Consider the following 16477-nt stretch of genomic DNA (forward strand, 5'->3'; position numbering starts at 1 on the left):
GGCCGACATGATGTTTCGGCTGATGGACGACAGACCGGCTCCCCACATGAGTGGAGAAGCAGCTTGTTTCCCTGCCTGGGGTTTAAACGACGGAAGTGAATGAACACTAGCACATGAATGTTGAGCACTAAATCTTCTCTACAATGAGATGTGGATGCTGCCTGAGAGCACATGAACATCATTTGGATATGACTGGAGGTAGCACTCATTATACTTCAGCTTAAGTGACTGTAAGTCGTAGCATGAAAACAAGCAAAGATGGAGCATAATTTAAAAACATTTCGGGAGACTTTTACTAATCCTGTGATGTGGGAAATCCTGGCGGGCACCAACCCACAAAATATGGATACATGGCTCCGCAGAGGGAGAGTGTCTGAGGCAGATGTTTGGCTGTGTTACGACCCTGGTAATAAGACAGACATGTGGCTGGGCTGCATCCAGAGGAGCATGTGCTGCCTCCACACAGCCAGTACCATCTGCAGTGATGAGATCAGGGACTCAGCCATGGTAGATATTAGATGGTTATTATCCCTTAAAGTAAATCATGAAATAATAAATGTACAAGGTGGTGAAGTAAGCAACCCCAACAACAACAAAGAAATCATGGAATAATAGCCTATTCCAAAAGGGACCCGTAGTGCTGATTAGTTAGCGCATGTCCTAATCTTATTGTAGGCCTATGATATATATTTTTTTAATCTCCTCTGATATCACTATGAAACTCATTTAATACCCCATTTGGCACTCAAAATACTGGCTGGGATATTTATCCCTCAGTGATATGTTTAGCCTCCTATAGGGATTAACCAGGGAGAAAAAGATGGTCATGTTCTCTGTGTTGAAAGGGTAAACTGTGGATGATGGATGGAGAGATGGAGGGGAGTGACTGAGGTAAGGATCGATCGATGGAGGGATGCTTGAGGAGGCTGGGTAAATGAATGAATGACCGGTTAAGGGATAGTAGAAAAAGAAAGATGAAGGATGGAGGGATGGATGAGGAGAGGAGTTGAAAAAAATGGGCTAGTATCCCTTTAACGTCTTCTGACGTCATGCTGATGCAGATCTGCCCGGCTATATGCGAGCGGAGGAGAAGAGGAAAGGGATGCCGAAAAAATAGAACTCCTCAGCACTATTTTTTCGCACATTTTTCTACTGTAGAAGACGGAGACCAGCCCTACGACACCCTCTACGGATTAATACCTATCTTCACTACTGAGTGAACTTGAGCGCGTGCTGTCATCGCCACAGAAACGGAGGTGAACGCGACAATTTTTTAGGAGAAAAGCGACCATATTGAGGTCAGAGGAAAGCGTTGCCAAGGCGACCAGCTTGCTAGGGAGGAAACTGCGGCGCGCGTCCCACGCCGGGAACGAGCGTGCGTGAATGCGAGGGTGCGCACGCGCGGGCGACAGCTAGCTGAGGCAGTCACGGCATCCACACAGCGGCAGCGGCAGCAGAGGCAGCATCTTTCCACGCAAGACTACCAGAACACCATGCAGTCCATGACCGCCGTTACCGAGACGAGCTAAAGCAAGCCGAGGCTCGCACCGCCACTTGAACCGGTGAACGGCGGTGTCAGAGGTCTCCTTCAGGGGATTTATTGAGGATTTATCGACGACGTCCCAGAAAATAAGGCTCAAAATCACAGCTACCATTCGTCAACACAGGTGACACTTTTCCCGGCTGTCAAATCTGCCGAGACACCGCAGACACGACTTACTTAGGGTTGATTTTTTGTCGTTTTAAGGCCTCGATAAAAACAGACATTCCTTCTGAGGCTAACCGGACTGTCAGCCTAGACATGAATACAGCCTATTGCCGTGCAGTAGAAGACGGGGAAGGAGCCGAGCCTGCCTGCTCCGATGGGGAGTCATACTAGGCTGCTGGATGTGATGTGTGATGCAGTACAGCAGCTTTATGTTTGTCTCCAGTCGAGTCCCACCTGCCGGCCCGGTTGGATTGAACGAGATAGTTCTGTAGGACGGCATTTTTGAAGGTGGTGCATTTATTACTATTATTATTTTTCTAGAAACAAGCACTTTTTTTTGCTCGCTTGACGTTTACCGCTGCTGTAGGAAGGTTTAGTGAAGAGGAGAAGGAGAAATCTCTGGGGGAAAAACATCAGTGGGAATCTGGCGCCACACCAGAACCCGTGGATCACACATTAACAGGTAGGCTAGGTTTCCGATGCTAATTTAACCTGAGGGGGTGATTCTTACTGAAACATCTGACTTACACATTCAACTCATTCTTCAAATGTGCATTCAATTAGCATTTTGAATTGTGTGTGTGTGTGTGTGTGTGTGTGTGTGTGTGTGTGTGTGTGTGTGTGTGTGCGCTCGAAGCCTGTCTTTCACCTACAGTGAAAACAAATGTTAGGAAATGAGGATCCCAATCAGCACATTGGGGCTGAAATGAGTTGAATTTAGTTCATCATCAACATTTCAACCATTCGAAATCTTTAACCACTGTTTCCTTCATGTCATTTCTAAAACAGGTTTGAGAACATGTAAAAAAAAAGTATCAGGAGATGTCTGCAATGAATGAGACATCTTGCACTTGAACAGTTTTCTGCCAATCTCTTGGATTTTGCAGTTTGTTTCTGTATGTATGTATGTGTAATTTCATGTGTGACATGTGTCAAACCTGTTGTAACTGAGTCGTGCTTCATGCAGATGAGCTGCTCCTTTGTAACAGTCAAGAGGTATCCTCTGTACCATTAATGAGGACTTGTACTCGGGGCTCCTCTGGCGTGGAATGGGAGAAACAGAGGCTGCTATTCAGTCAGGCTAAGCTCATTTCTCTGTCCTCCTAACATTCACATCTTGTGGCTTATTAATCAAACTGCTTGGCTGTGATAGCAATGCTGGATCAGCCGTTTCCACATACGGTGATCATTGTGCACTTCTTTAATTGTGTATTGTCTGGATTCATAGTGAAATTAATTGAAGTGGATGGGGAATTTTATACAAGCAAACCGGCCTGTGTTGCAGACTGATGATCGAAGTGATGCACACACACACTCACAAAGGTCCCCCTTCAACAGTTAAATCATCCTTCAACTTAATCTGAGCTTTATCTTCATGGGGTCTTTATACTCAACAGACCCAGGAAACGCCATGGCCATGAGAACATATTCTCCCTCTACACACACACACACACACACACACACACACACACACACACACACACACACACACACACACACACACACACACACACACACACACACACACACACACACACACACACACACACAATTAGATGCACACACACAGCACAAAGAATAGGGCACATTTATATGCTGTGGCTGGTGTTGTGGAGCATTTGGATCGGCAGGGCCTGCTAGATGATAGAATTCAGCAGGGACAAGAAGACCTCTGTTCTTATCTGCAGCGGTGAGAAGAAGAGGAAGGCAACTCGGCTTCTCTCTTTGGTTTAAGGCGGCTAGCCTGCCCTATATAGAAGATAGGGACATCTCTGTGGGGAGAAAGCATTTTAATAGAGGCAAAGGGAAAAAATGTGTGACTGTCCTTGTGCTAAATAGATTTTGTCACAGAGGAGTTGTTATTTATCTCGATGGCGGCTGGCTGGAAACATTGAAGACATGTGGAGATATTTAAGGTAGATAAAGGTGACACGCTACTACATTGTGTAGAGTGATGGCAGGCATTTGTGTGTGAGAGAGAAATATAGACACACAGAATAGGAGAAACGGTGGGAGACATAGGGCATATCTGCAGTTGTGCAATATGGTGTATTATAATTTGTTTTGTGTCAGTGGCAAATTTACAAAAAGCATATGCTTACAATAACACAAAAACCAGGTGGACTTGTCAAGAAGGCCTGTGTACACCTACTTTATGTGTGTGGGAATCCTGGATTCAAGAATTATTTAATTTTCTTTGCATGTCCAAAGGAAAATCATGCAAAACCCCTGAAAACATTTCTCAGTGTTATCCAACCTGGGCAAGGTGCAGCAAGGTGCGGCAAATTTGGAGGCAGATGGGGCTGAAGCGTTCAAAGCGTGTTGTCGGTTAGATTGATGGCTCCTAGCGCAGGTCGCTAAGCAGTCAACAGATGCAGGCTAGTGCTGTGAGAGGGTGGGTTGAAGCAGCCATCACAACCACACACGATTCCACTTTCACAGTCTTTAAAAGCCCGACCTGGCCGTTTGCTGCTAATTCTATCCCTCACTATTTATTTTATTTTACTGCAGATAAATCAGTGACAGCAGGTCCCCCAGTGGGTAAGGATGTTTTTCTGACTGGAGATGACAGCAGTTGCTGCTAATTTTAGGTGAGAGATGCCATCTGTGTAAAAAAACAAAAAACAAAAAACTAATCTTCAGCATTATGGCAGCTGACATGTTGACTGGAGAGCTGGAGACTTGTCTGATGACTGCTGGTGAAATTAAAGGTTTGTTTTCGCAAACTCGAAATAATTTAGTAAAGCCGCGGCTGGCTGAACACACAAGTCCTCAGGGAGGCGCTGTTGTTCATATCTCCCGTCCGTTATGAGAAGCTGAGGAAGGGAAACTACGTGTCAATCATTGATCTGAAGGTGCAGAAATGTATTTTCAGGACTACTGGCATTATTTATCAGTGAGATTATGTCTGCTACTTTTCAGCTTTCAACTTGGGGGTCGTTGTGACAAACTGAATAATATGGTTTGCGAAAGGTGACACACATTAATTGTGTTGAATATTTTGGCAGGTTCTATGACACTTACCTGTTGCCTCATCTATGTTACTACTAAACTCCACCACTAAACCCCGTTTTTCTCTGCTTCCCTAGTACAAAATGAAGTTGATTAATTGGAATAACTCTGCAAGAGATTTTCTTTTTTATATAGCAATGCTTGGTAATTGACAACAAGCTGTTCACAACGGGAACACACCTCTCCTTCTCCCTTGAGCACCAGTTGCCCCATGTTATCATGTATTTGTTGTCATGTGTAGGCTCCCGCTGTCTTCCCATTGGATAAATTTGACTTTTGATCTACATCCCTCCTCCGCCCAGAACATTATGCTTCTGTAAGAACATATACACGTGTACAAATGCTCTGCAGGGCTCTTTTATCGTCTTTATTACTCATTTTTGTTTTTCTTCGTCATCCATTTGTGGCAGAGTCATTCATTGGGTTCAAAGGGAGCCTGGCTGTTTTTTGCAACGGAAGTGTGTGTTGTTGCTATGGCAAAATCATCTCTTTTGGAAGGACAAACCCCGCGAAGATTTTAAACATGCAGCTTATTTATTATTTTCCCACTGGCCTGTACGTGTGCTTGTATGTGTGCTCCCATATCGACTGCAGCAATGTCCAAATTGCTGGAGGCTGCATTTCTTTCTTTATGCTAAAGCCCAGTAAACAGAGTTTTCTGGCGCTGTGCAGAATCCTGACATGAAATCGTTATATCCAAATATTTTATTCCTTTCAAAATAAGCAAACATAAGCATCTGTGCAACAAGCTGAAAGTCCATGTTTTGGAATACTATGCGGTCCTTCCATATGTGGTTGTGAATGCAGGCAATTCAAAAGTTATTGAAAGAGTAAAGGTAAACGATTATATGATTTTCTTGGGCATTGTTCTCTGAGGAATATACCTCCATCTTCCCTGGCAGCCTGTCAGTGTGTCTGTTTTGTTGCCATTCAATTAGAGTGCAGGTCTCCCACAGTCCCTCCACAGTGGCCCGTCTCTCTGCTTTGACTGAGCCTGTTTTATGAGATTTTTGCTCTCCGGGGTGCAAGATGGAGACAAGGGGTTGGAGCCATTACTTGTCTCCGCTCCATCCATTCTTCTCTCTTTCTCTCTCCGACTCAGTCTTCTTCTTTTTCTTTCATATAGCAGGATTTTCTGCTATCGGGTTTGTCCCAGCTTGTTGTTTCTTTCCCTCACACACACTCTCTCCAAACTTTCCTTCCTCTGTCTGCTCCGTTGGTCTTCATGTCGTCAGTTAATCTGAGGCCAACAGCGCTGTAGTGTCCCCGGTGGGCTCATTAAGGTGAGATCATCAAGGTCCACACTCTTCTGATACATTTTTAACAAAACAGAAAAAAACTGATGTTTGCAGCAGCGGCAACCTTCACATCGCCGCTTCTCCCACCTTCCGTTAACCAGGCTGACCACAGGCCAAGATTTGCTCCTCTTATCATCAAAAACATAAAAGAAAAAGGAAGACACAGAGACAGCGAGAAACCACCCAGAAACAGCAATCGTCCAGCTCCGAACTGCTTGCTCCCACCTCAAGTTGGACAGTGCAGGAGGTTGGCTCCTTCTCCACTATAGGAAACCTGTAAAAAAACACTGTGATTGAGTGTTTTTTTTTAAACAAGTTTTTAAATCCATTCAGAGATGCAACGCTACAATGGGATGTTGTGCCTTTGTGTTGCAGAGTCAGGTCCTGAATAGAAAGCATGGTACAGATCTGATGGAATCCACTGCAACAGAGTCAGCAACAGCCGGGATTAAATACATCCTGCTTTCTGGCCAATCAGATTGACTGACAGTCAAAATCTATGTTGCTCTGAGCAGTGCAGCTGATCCCTCTGGCAAACCTGAGTGACTTCCCTGTGTTTCCCATTTCCCATTGCATCCATGGGTAATTCTACCTGTGTGCTTTGTTTTTGTCCTTAATACCCCTTCTGCAATCCATTTCATAGTCCAGGGATTTTATACACAAATCTCACTGATACATAACTGTAGCGATTCATGTATTTGTTATGAAATATCCTGTTTTTAATTTTTTTTCCCAGCCCCGTGTTATTTGTTACATTCTCCTTCACAGCTCCACAAAGCCCACACTGCCTGTTACATTTTGCCATCGATGGGGTCGCAAAAAACAAATTGAGTGAGTTATGGTATTGACAGCATCTCAAGGTTAGAAGTAGCCACATCCCTGCGAGTGCTCTGTAGTAAACCCTCAGCATCGCAAACAACCGCCGAGTCAACTGGTCTGGAGACAGGCAGGTGGGCCGGCCGCTATTCCTGCCCTCTTAACCCAGTCACATCCAGAAAGAGGAGGAGAGAATGTGCTCTGAAAGTCAAGTGAGCGTGCATGTCGCAAGAAATTGGAAAGGAGCGGGGGGTAGCAGGCTGAAGAGCAGACAGGACGGTGTTTCAGAAAAGCAAGAAGTGAAGGAGCATACTCTGCAACGAGAGAGAGAGAGAGAAAACCATCTCTATTTTACACTGTTAACATCTGCTACATGCTACCTCTTCCCTGCTGTTGCACACACATTAGTATGGGTTGACACACCGCCACACGTATTAGTATGAGCTGTCAGCCAAAGCCCTAACAACTAGCTAGTGAAAGACCAGTTGAATGGTAATACTGGCAAAGGAAGCAGCAGCGGCGGCTGTGTTGGCCAACATGCTCAAGTGTTCTCATCGTGGCTGCACTGTATAATGATGAGGGTTGTTAAAAAAACACACACACATTTCCCTCTTGGGCTGGTATGTTGTGGCGCCTCGGTCAGTCAAACGTAATGAGCCTCCGCGGTGGCATAGCCAGCGGCTGTCCCGTAGCACAGGCCCCGGCCGTTATGTGTTTGATGTCCATGTGTTTACATAAGTGACGGTGGGTTGCGGTGGTTGGGTTTGAGGCATGGCCAGAGCCGGCTGCTAATGGCAACACTTAAGACTCGCAGAGATACCAGTCGCAGCTGTTCATCTCCTAGGGGTTACTGCTGCTGGTACAAGTGATGCCTGGAGGGGCCCTGGATGAGCTGTTTTTTTAAAATAAAATAAAAAAAATTTTTACACCAACAATAACACAGAAGCACACAAATCTATAGATGTATCTACATACACCATCAACATGTTACATATATATATAACTAAACACAACACAAATCTTTCTACCTCATGTAAGTTTCATAAATCACCACCAAAACAAAATCCAAATAAAATTAACTTTCTTACATTTTGGTCTCTGCCTTTCATGATAAAATTCATCAAGCTGTTTTTTTTTAGACTAGACTCTCAATCTAATCTTAATCCTGGACTATATACCAGTCCTCTGCGCATTCTATATATCCTGAACATTTGCACATTACTCAACATTTTGCACATCCTCCATGTAGCCTCTTGTTTCCTTTTTAATGTTTAACAGTTATATTGTAGATTTGCACAATTAATTGCACTTTTATCCAAATCCCACTATGGACTAGTGCAATGTCCAAAATCGCAGGGACAGCACTATTTGTTAAAGGCAAAATATGTGCCAAAGCAGTCTGAATTAAGTAATGGGTGCTTGGCCGAGACATCTCGTCCTACAAATCCTATCCTACAGACCAAAGAAATTCTTTTTTTGTTTGGTACAGATCCTTGCAAAAATCAGAACTATCCTGTTTTCAGTGAAAATGAGAATAAGGATACAAAAATGACACAAAATCGTCGATCATATCCCAATCGCAATATCTGTCAATTGGATATTTTCCTGATATCATGAACTATTGGAATGTATACATATTTTCTTCAGTTTTTATTGTTATATAAAGGTTCAATTAACAACCGAGGCCAACTCCTCTACAGTGTTACTTACTTGGTAATGAATCCCTTTCTGATTCGGATGACATTTATCGGTAAGGAGTGGATGTGTTGGGTGCATGTGTGCGTGTGCACCTTTTTCTAAGAATCAAGGCTCGACCCCTTCACCTTTAAACAAATGGAGCCTTTCAAGTACTTCTGTGTGCCGTCTGGCGCCAGTTGATGCATCGTTAGGCTGCTGGGCTTTAGCTGTCGCGATGGCGGACGCTAATGAAAAGAATGAGCCTACACAGTGAATTAGGATGTCTCGTCCATGACAGGCGCTTCCTAGTTTCTGGATGTTTTTGTGTATAGATATGTGTGTGTGTGCTGTGTGTTTGCTTGTGTGTCTTCGCCGGTTAGGGATGAAAGCAGAGACACGACAGTGATGAATGAGCACCAGAATGGCAGTGTTACACTTTCGCGCTCGATGATGCCAAGCAGGCAATGATCGTCGCTGTTATTGTCACAATCAGCAAAGAAAACACAAACCCCCAGGATAAACACACACACACACACCCACAGACAGACACACACAGACAGCCACACACACACACACACACACACAAAACAAACAAATAGTGAAAGGTTCTGCCTTTGTGCACACACTAAAGAGCAAACGCATCAAAAACCTTTGGCACGTCTTTCTTCTTTGATTTATTTTAACTAAAGGCACTTTCCTTTTGTTTTCTATTAATATTTAAGGATGCGGCATGTGTGTCCTCCATCCTTCATAGAAAACAATGCACGTTGGTTGAATCATTCATCTGTGGCTCTTCACACTGTCTCTCAAGGCTGGAGCAATTCTTCTGCTGACAAATGGTTGCAGGAGAGAGGAACTAAATTCCAATCTGTGTGGATCACTCCTCGCCAAACACCCTGAAAGAGCAGATTTCCGTGGACTTTACTTGCACAGGTAGCAGCTCACAGCCCCGGGAACATAAATGTCAGTGTTCTGACTCGTACCGAACTTTATTGAGTGCACTTATCTGCTACCCTCAGGCTACAGTATCTTGGTAAAAAGGACTCATTTTCCCTATGTAGTGCCCTTCAAACGTCCCTTCTGACTGGAATTCACCCAAGGTGTAAGAGAGAGGGAAAGGGATTTGGTGGTAACACAAGATTTTATAAGGCAAGATAGGTCACTATAGGAATATCAACTATTAGAAATATCAAGTATAGGAAGCATGGACTATCAAGGTAAAAGGGACAGGCATGTATCGGTTGAATGAAAAGAGGGGAACATCTCACCGTAAGAACAAGAAAGGTAGGGCCTTGTCACCTTAATTAGCCAGGCTAAGGGAGTGTAACCTCGATCACATGCTAGTGCTCACGGCTAATGAGTGGTGAGATTGCTTTGCTGGGACACTGTAACGTGTATTGCTTTTTAAATGGTCGGCATGCGGTCGGGTAGGGGTGTTTCTGCAACGATGAATGCCTGGGAAGAAAGAAACCAGAGCTCCCCTGGTGCCTACATGAAACAATCGCTTTCCATTTAGGTTTAAACTCCACAGAGTTGGAAATAAGAAGGGGAACAGGAGAAGGGGCCGGCGAATTAGAAAGACTGCAAGTCAGCAGGATTTTTTGGCCCTGTTTCTTTCACTGCTTCTCTCTCTCTCTCTCTCTCTCTCTCTCTCCCCCTCCTTTTGTAAGGGAATAAACACATTTCAAAGGATGGGCTCTATCCTTCTCACTGGAGAACGTGCTTCACATTCTTGAAGACAGAACAGCTGCAGGCGTGTGTGTTGTGTGAGCATGGTTGAAGTGTATGCGTGTGCTTGACACGTGTATTCCTCCTTTTGCGATTTTTTTTTTTTTTTTGACAAGTAAATATCTGAATTGATTTTCCAAAAGGTCTCTGTGAGACCGCCCCGTGGATTACGTTCTTGACATCTTATTTTGCACGACTTTGACAAATCTGCAGAGGTGGAGGTGTATTGATTGAAGAAGGTGAGCCAATAGCTCATAGTCATCACTAACCTGGAGAAATTACCATCAGAGAATTATCGGATGCTCTCAGTCAATTTAGTTAAGCGCACAATGGAATTTGATTCCCACAGCAGGCTCCACATGTCTGCCCATATCTGTTTGCCTCTCTTGTTGTCAGCCTCCTAACCTCCACCCATTTGCTCTTCCATTCCTAACCTTTTCTTCTCTGCCACAGCCACTCTGGCCTACCCCTGCCCTTTCCATTTTCTCCTCTCTCCACTTAATTAACCCATTGATCAGGATGCTCATAAATTAGTCCTTTGGAGAGGCCCTTATAGATCCCTCTTCTCCTTCTCTCACATCCCTCACATCCCTCACAGAGAACCATACTTTCATTGGCCACAATGTTCCAAACAAGGTCCCTGAGCCACCCTAAGCTTCTGTTGTGTTATCATCTGAAGCCAAAAGTAGTTTTCAAAATTTCAATCCATTGAATCCTTAAAGATTTACACTGGGGTAGTGAAAGCCAGAGAGTGAAAGAATAATTAAGGCAAGTAGGGAGCAGGGAGTTGGAGGTCAATGCTGCTCTTGTACAACCCCTCAATTCATTAGACTCACATAGCTCAACCTTTTCATGGCACCCCCCTTGTGTCTGTAAATGTTTTCCCCTTCCTTCCGTCTCTCTCTTTCTGGCTCCCTGTCTGACCTGTTCTCCAGAGTGGGGTGTTGGGTGCCTTCGCTGAGATTGCCCAATTAGGAGAGATCTCAGAGATCATTATGGAGGAAGGCCATTAGAAAGAAACCTCAACATGCACTTGCCTCTTTCTTCCATTTCTGTCCTGCCTCTTTACTCTTTTTCCTGTTTACACTGCTTGTAACCCTTTAACGCCGGGGTCTTCAATGTGTTTAAGGGCAAGGACCCCTAGCTTGAAAAAAAGGACAGACTCCCTACCAAATGTATTTATACAATTGCATGTTAAACTGGGCCAGATGGATGAAAATGAATGGATATTATTATATCATTTTACATTATGTTTCCATGTTAAATATAAATGTTGAAGGCACAGTGAATCCTTTAGTTAACTATATGGCTACCCTATCCATAGTAAGCGTAGCTTCAATGTGTAAATGTTTTCGTTTTTTTTCACAAATATGCCAACATATCTTTGCTATTCATATATTGGATTCATATTAATGTTACATTTGAAAAATATTAAACCTCTTTTGGCGGCCCCCCTGCACTAACTTTGCGAACCCCCACAGGGGATGATGTCATCGTCCCATCACGATGGAGAGCCACCATCGTGATGCCACACCCCCCACCCTGTCAGACACAGGCTAATACTAGTGGACGGAAAATTGACAACTGCGTTGGTCTTAAACTGCCAAAGAAACTTGCGTTAGGCTTTGCACTGTGCGAGATAGGGCCCCTTAAGTGGAAGCTACTTTTTTCTCCCTTACCGTTTCCGTGCGAACATAGCCTTAGGTTATTACTGTCGCTCTGTTAAAGGCAGACATTCCACGCAGAGCACGGACATCTGATGCAGTCTAGATTTTCAGAATAAAAGTGAAAGCGGGTCATGTTGTAATGTCCCACCCCTACCTTATGTGTGTAATGTTTTATCCGTGCCCCATGGTGCATCACACCACCCTGTCTAGTTTTCATCCTTGCCTAAGCAACTGTTGAGGGGTACTAAATGGAACAGAACCAGGAACATGTGTAAAATATGATCCAATTCAATGCGGGTGCATAGTTTGATTTAAGGCTTGGCTCAGTGGTGCATTATTCATTCACAACCTGAGGTCTCCCGCTAGAGCCACAGCCAGGTATTGGGATTTTAACGGCGCCAGAAGCTATATATGTGCTTGTGTTAAATATAAAATGCTTTGGCAAACTGCAGAGGGGAATGCATCGAAGAGCAATGTTTTCTGTTAAAAGGGTAGCAACAAGAGCTTTGTCACAATAAAGCTCACATGGAGTAGCCCCTGTGAGGCGTAGAGGAAATATACTTACCCCATACCATAGTCAGCTGACTTTGCTCCTCGGCTTTGGTGCTTCCTTTTACGCTGGGTGCTTCATCAACGCCACATCACCGTTTACTGTGTCTTTCACGCATCTAGTGTTCAGTTATTATGTCCATACTCTTGGCAGTCATGTTAGCGGTTGTGCCGTGACACTTAGTCCAACGCGTTATGGGCAAGTTATAGAGCGTTGGCACGTTGTCACCCCCGCCCCACGTCCCGTATTGTTGACTTATTTTTCTGTGACGTCCCTCCTGTTTTGCATGTTTGTTGTGTTTTGATATTCCTTGTAACCTTGACACATCGTACTTGTGTTCTTTCTGAAAGGAAAGCTCCTACGATAGTAATAAAGCATACAGGAGCTAGTGCCATCCCTTGCGGCCTTCTGAAAATAAAAACGAGTCAACGACAGTTAAGATTTAAAGTTACAAAGTGCCCGCAGGGCTAAAAAGCTGAGCATGCCCAGGGGGTGGTGAATGGATTCCTTTCTGCTCATGAGGTGGCCTACTGTTGCCAAGGCTTGAGGGAGACGATTCAACAAAAGATGTTATTGCAGTGTGTGAGAGATCCAACTCATTGGGTCTGCCATGGGATTACCTGTCTGTTCATATTCATGTCTTCGAATTTGTCATGGGGAAACACATTTTTGTTTTGTTATTATAAAGACAGGAGCAAAATCTCAAATTGTCTGTGTACATGTGTTTTTTGAGCATAGAATGAGCATGAGGCGCAGCAGTGCCTTGTATTACCTTACCTGCGGTTATTATTCTGACGTTTGACATGATTTTGAGAGCCTCATGTTTTGTGGAGGAGAGTCATTCTTATTGTGTTGGACTTTTGACTTCTGTAAGTGACTCTCATGGTTCAGTCATGCAAATGCAAACACGCCAGAACACACACATGCAGGTTTTACTAGCTAGCCCCGGGCATATTTCACTATAGCTGTCACTGCGATACAGGAATAAATGTGTTTTGGGGAATAATCTGATCTGCCAAGTGCCCTCTCCAGCTCATGAGTCTTCTCTGTACAGTTACAATGCTATTACATTTACTCTTATCAAAGCCAGACTTCAAGGTCAGTGACGACGCACAGGGATTTAGAGGCCGAGCTGAGCAGAGAACAAGTTAAACATTGTGGGATTTTTTTTATGCATTAGAGTAAAATCATTCCCAAAGGATTCTACAAGTCAAGGTCAGTGATAATAACACTATCACATGGGGCTGGGTGGAGATATCAAACACACACCCAACCTTATCCCCGGAGTGACAGAGTCTACAGAGATTACACCTGTCAGCCCTTCAGTCAGCATGTTTATGTGCATAATGCTCTACTGTATACAGAATCTTATTTGCAATTATTGTTCACTAGGTCATTGTCAATACGCTTTATCCTGTTTACTTTCAGCCTTTTCATCACCTGTGTAATCTCAGTTTCTATGGAAATACAATAATTTACATTTTCACCAATGCATAGCTCCACAGACTTACAACTGCTAATTTGAACTCCCGTATAAAGCATAAACGTTTCAGCGGTCTAATACAGGTTAATTACAGTGTCGGTCTTGGTCCGTCATATATAAATAGTAGTAGTAGTGTGAGATCCACTCAGAAAGCAATGCAGTGTGTAGTCTTTTAGTCAAACACTACCAATCAGTCTGGAAAGGTAGTATTGGTTGAAGATGCTCCCATCATTTAAATCCTCTACATTTTGGAGTGTTATGGTTTCAGAGTACATTACATGTTGTTTATGCATCACTGGGAAATGTATGTTAATGGAAAGAAACGTTCTCTGTAAAGAAAACACATTGAACCATGACGTTCAAAACACCACATAATGAACCTTTGTACTGTATATAAAGGGCTTATCTCAAATAACACCCTATTTCAGATGTGAGCTATTTCGGATAACTTAAACAGCCCTTTCCCTTCCTCCTAGGTTACCTTAATCCCCACCATTATCCCCAACCTGGAAGCAGTGAAGTGCTGGTAAATTATGACTTGCAGTCAGTCACCATCATAAAGCTCGGTTCAGCTGAAGCCAGCCTGAAAACCCCAGCTGTAAGTAACCAGCATCAGGGATTTTTTCATTGCGGTCCCATTTCTCTGTAGTCTCCCAAGATTTTTCCGAACATCCATTCCCAAAAGCATTTAAAACCACAAGTAGTATTTGATATTTATTTTGCCTCTGTTTGTTGTATGAAAACGACCGTATAGGGGGATTATGGGGCTGTAACGATATGCGCTATTAAAGCGAAATCGCAACACTCAGATCTACGAATCTGTGTTGCAGTAGGACAAAGCAGAATCGTCACACACCCCGTTCCATCTCCCAGTGTTATCATTCCTGTCCGTCCGGATCCAATGCTACCACACCTTTAAATTACTAATAGTTCTGACTCAGGTGCCTGGGTCTGTTTCCCGACGGTTCAGTAAACTGCCGTTAACGTATTTCAGACAACACACTAAATCGGTACCGACAACCAGTCTATCATGTTATCTCGAACTGATGCATGATGGGTACCGGCCCTGGTGCAAAGTGGGAATCATCATTCACTTGGCTGTCTGTGTCTGTGATGGAGTAGCTCCCGTGGTGCAGGACTATTGTCAGCTCTTTGCGTCACATAATGGGTGACAAGCAAAGCACCATCCGCGTATAAACAGCTTCTCTACAGTGAGAAATGTATGAGAGCATCCTGGGGAGATGAATGCAAAGGGAAAGAAAAACAAGTTTGTCATTTGAATGGGTATCATTTGCATTTGTATGAGTGAAACAAACAATCTGTGTAACTTCCATACCGTATACACAAACTAAGCAAATACTACATGGCTTAAAATTAGAATTACGCACTGCTTCGTGCACGACTCTTCGTGTTGTAATTAGGGAGCCTTCTGGGACCATGCATAGTAAGTAACATTTGAATACACACAGCCGTGTGAACACAACATACACCCACAGGATTGCATTACTTGTTAATGTGCAAAAAATAAATGTACAGTAAATGTATGCAGACATGCCATGCATGCTCATTCACAGTGGGCACACTTGCATGATATTGCACATATGCACACTGTGACACGCACCAGACCTTTACATCCACACATGTATACACCACACATATGCCACTTACACAATCTCCTCAATGGCTCATAAGTGGTACAGTTAAGTGTTAAGTGCAGATATTTATCCCTTTGTGGACTATATGTCACATCAATGGCTGATTTGTCAATCTCCTACATGAAGCTTTACAGCTCTGTGTCTTCATCATCAAGGTGCATTTTCTTTTGCAAGGTCTCCCTAAGTACCCTGCTCTATTAAAACACAAAAGCCTGAGCTTCTACCTGATGTGATGTGAAGTGTGATAATACAACCACATACATTGGTAAAGTGGGTTGTCTGTGTGCATTCAGGTTTGTTGTCTTCATAACTTCACTCTACATCTCATTTTCTAACCCTCTATATGGTTTAAAAATAATAAGCAGAATAATAGTCTACATATAGATCAAATATGTTACACTTCACAAGAGCTAGCTCAAAGTTCAGTTCAAGCAGATTAAAAGGAACAAGTTCACATAGTTCACAAAAAATATGAGCAGGTTCAATGAACAGCTTGTAGAGCCAAAAGCTGCTATTAGACATCTCCTACTAACGATCAAAGCTGACAGCTCTTCAGTCAGCATATGCACATACATATAGTACGCACTCATAAACACACACACATCGTCATCTTAATTGTGGATCCTCAGGTGGCTGTTAAGGCCAATCCGTGATCCACAGATTTTGCTGCAATGTGGGCATTGGAAAATTGAGGTGGAGTCTGGTTGTGGAGCCTTTCTCTGTTTGTCCTTGCGGTGTTGCCGCTTTGCCTCTGCGGCACGGCGGAGTTCTGTTATGTAGTGCTGCACCTTCCTGCATTGTTGCATCATAGAACATTTTGGGTTGGACTACAATCTGGTGGGCTGGATTTTGGACTTCCTCACTAACAGGACACAGAGAGTGA

The 16477-nt window shown here is 43.6% G+C and overlaps 1 protein-coding gene across 1 annotated transcript in view; it reads left to right on the top strand.

Moving 5' to 3' along the window:
- Window positions 1-1050: 1050 nt before the first annotated feature.
- Window positions 1051-16477, top strand: part of LOC117935238 (neuroligin-2-like) — a 91691-nt gene continuing 76264 nt past the window's right edge. Inside the window, exon 1 of the mRNA XM_034857372.1 lies at window positions 1051-1996. The gene's annotated coding sequence lies outside the window, so the exon portion shown is untranslated. The remainder of the gene's footprint in view (window positions 1997-16477) is intronic.

Source organism: Etheostoma cragini, chromosome 19, assembly GCF_013103735.1.
Source record: "Etheostoma cragini isolate CJK2018 chromosome 19, CSU_Ecrag_1.0, whole genome shotgun sequence".
NCBI lineage: Eukaryota > Metazoa > Chordata > Actinopteri > Perciformes > Percidae > Etheostoma > Etheostoma cragini.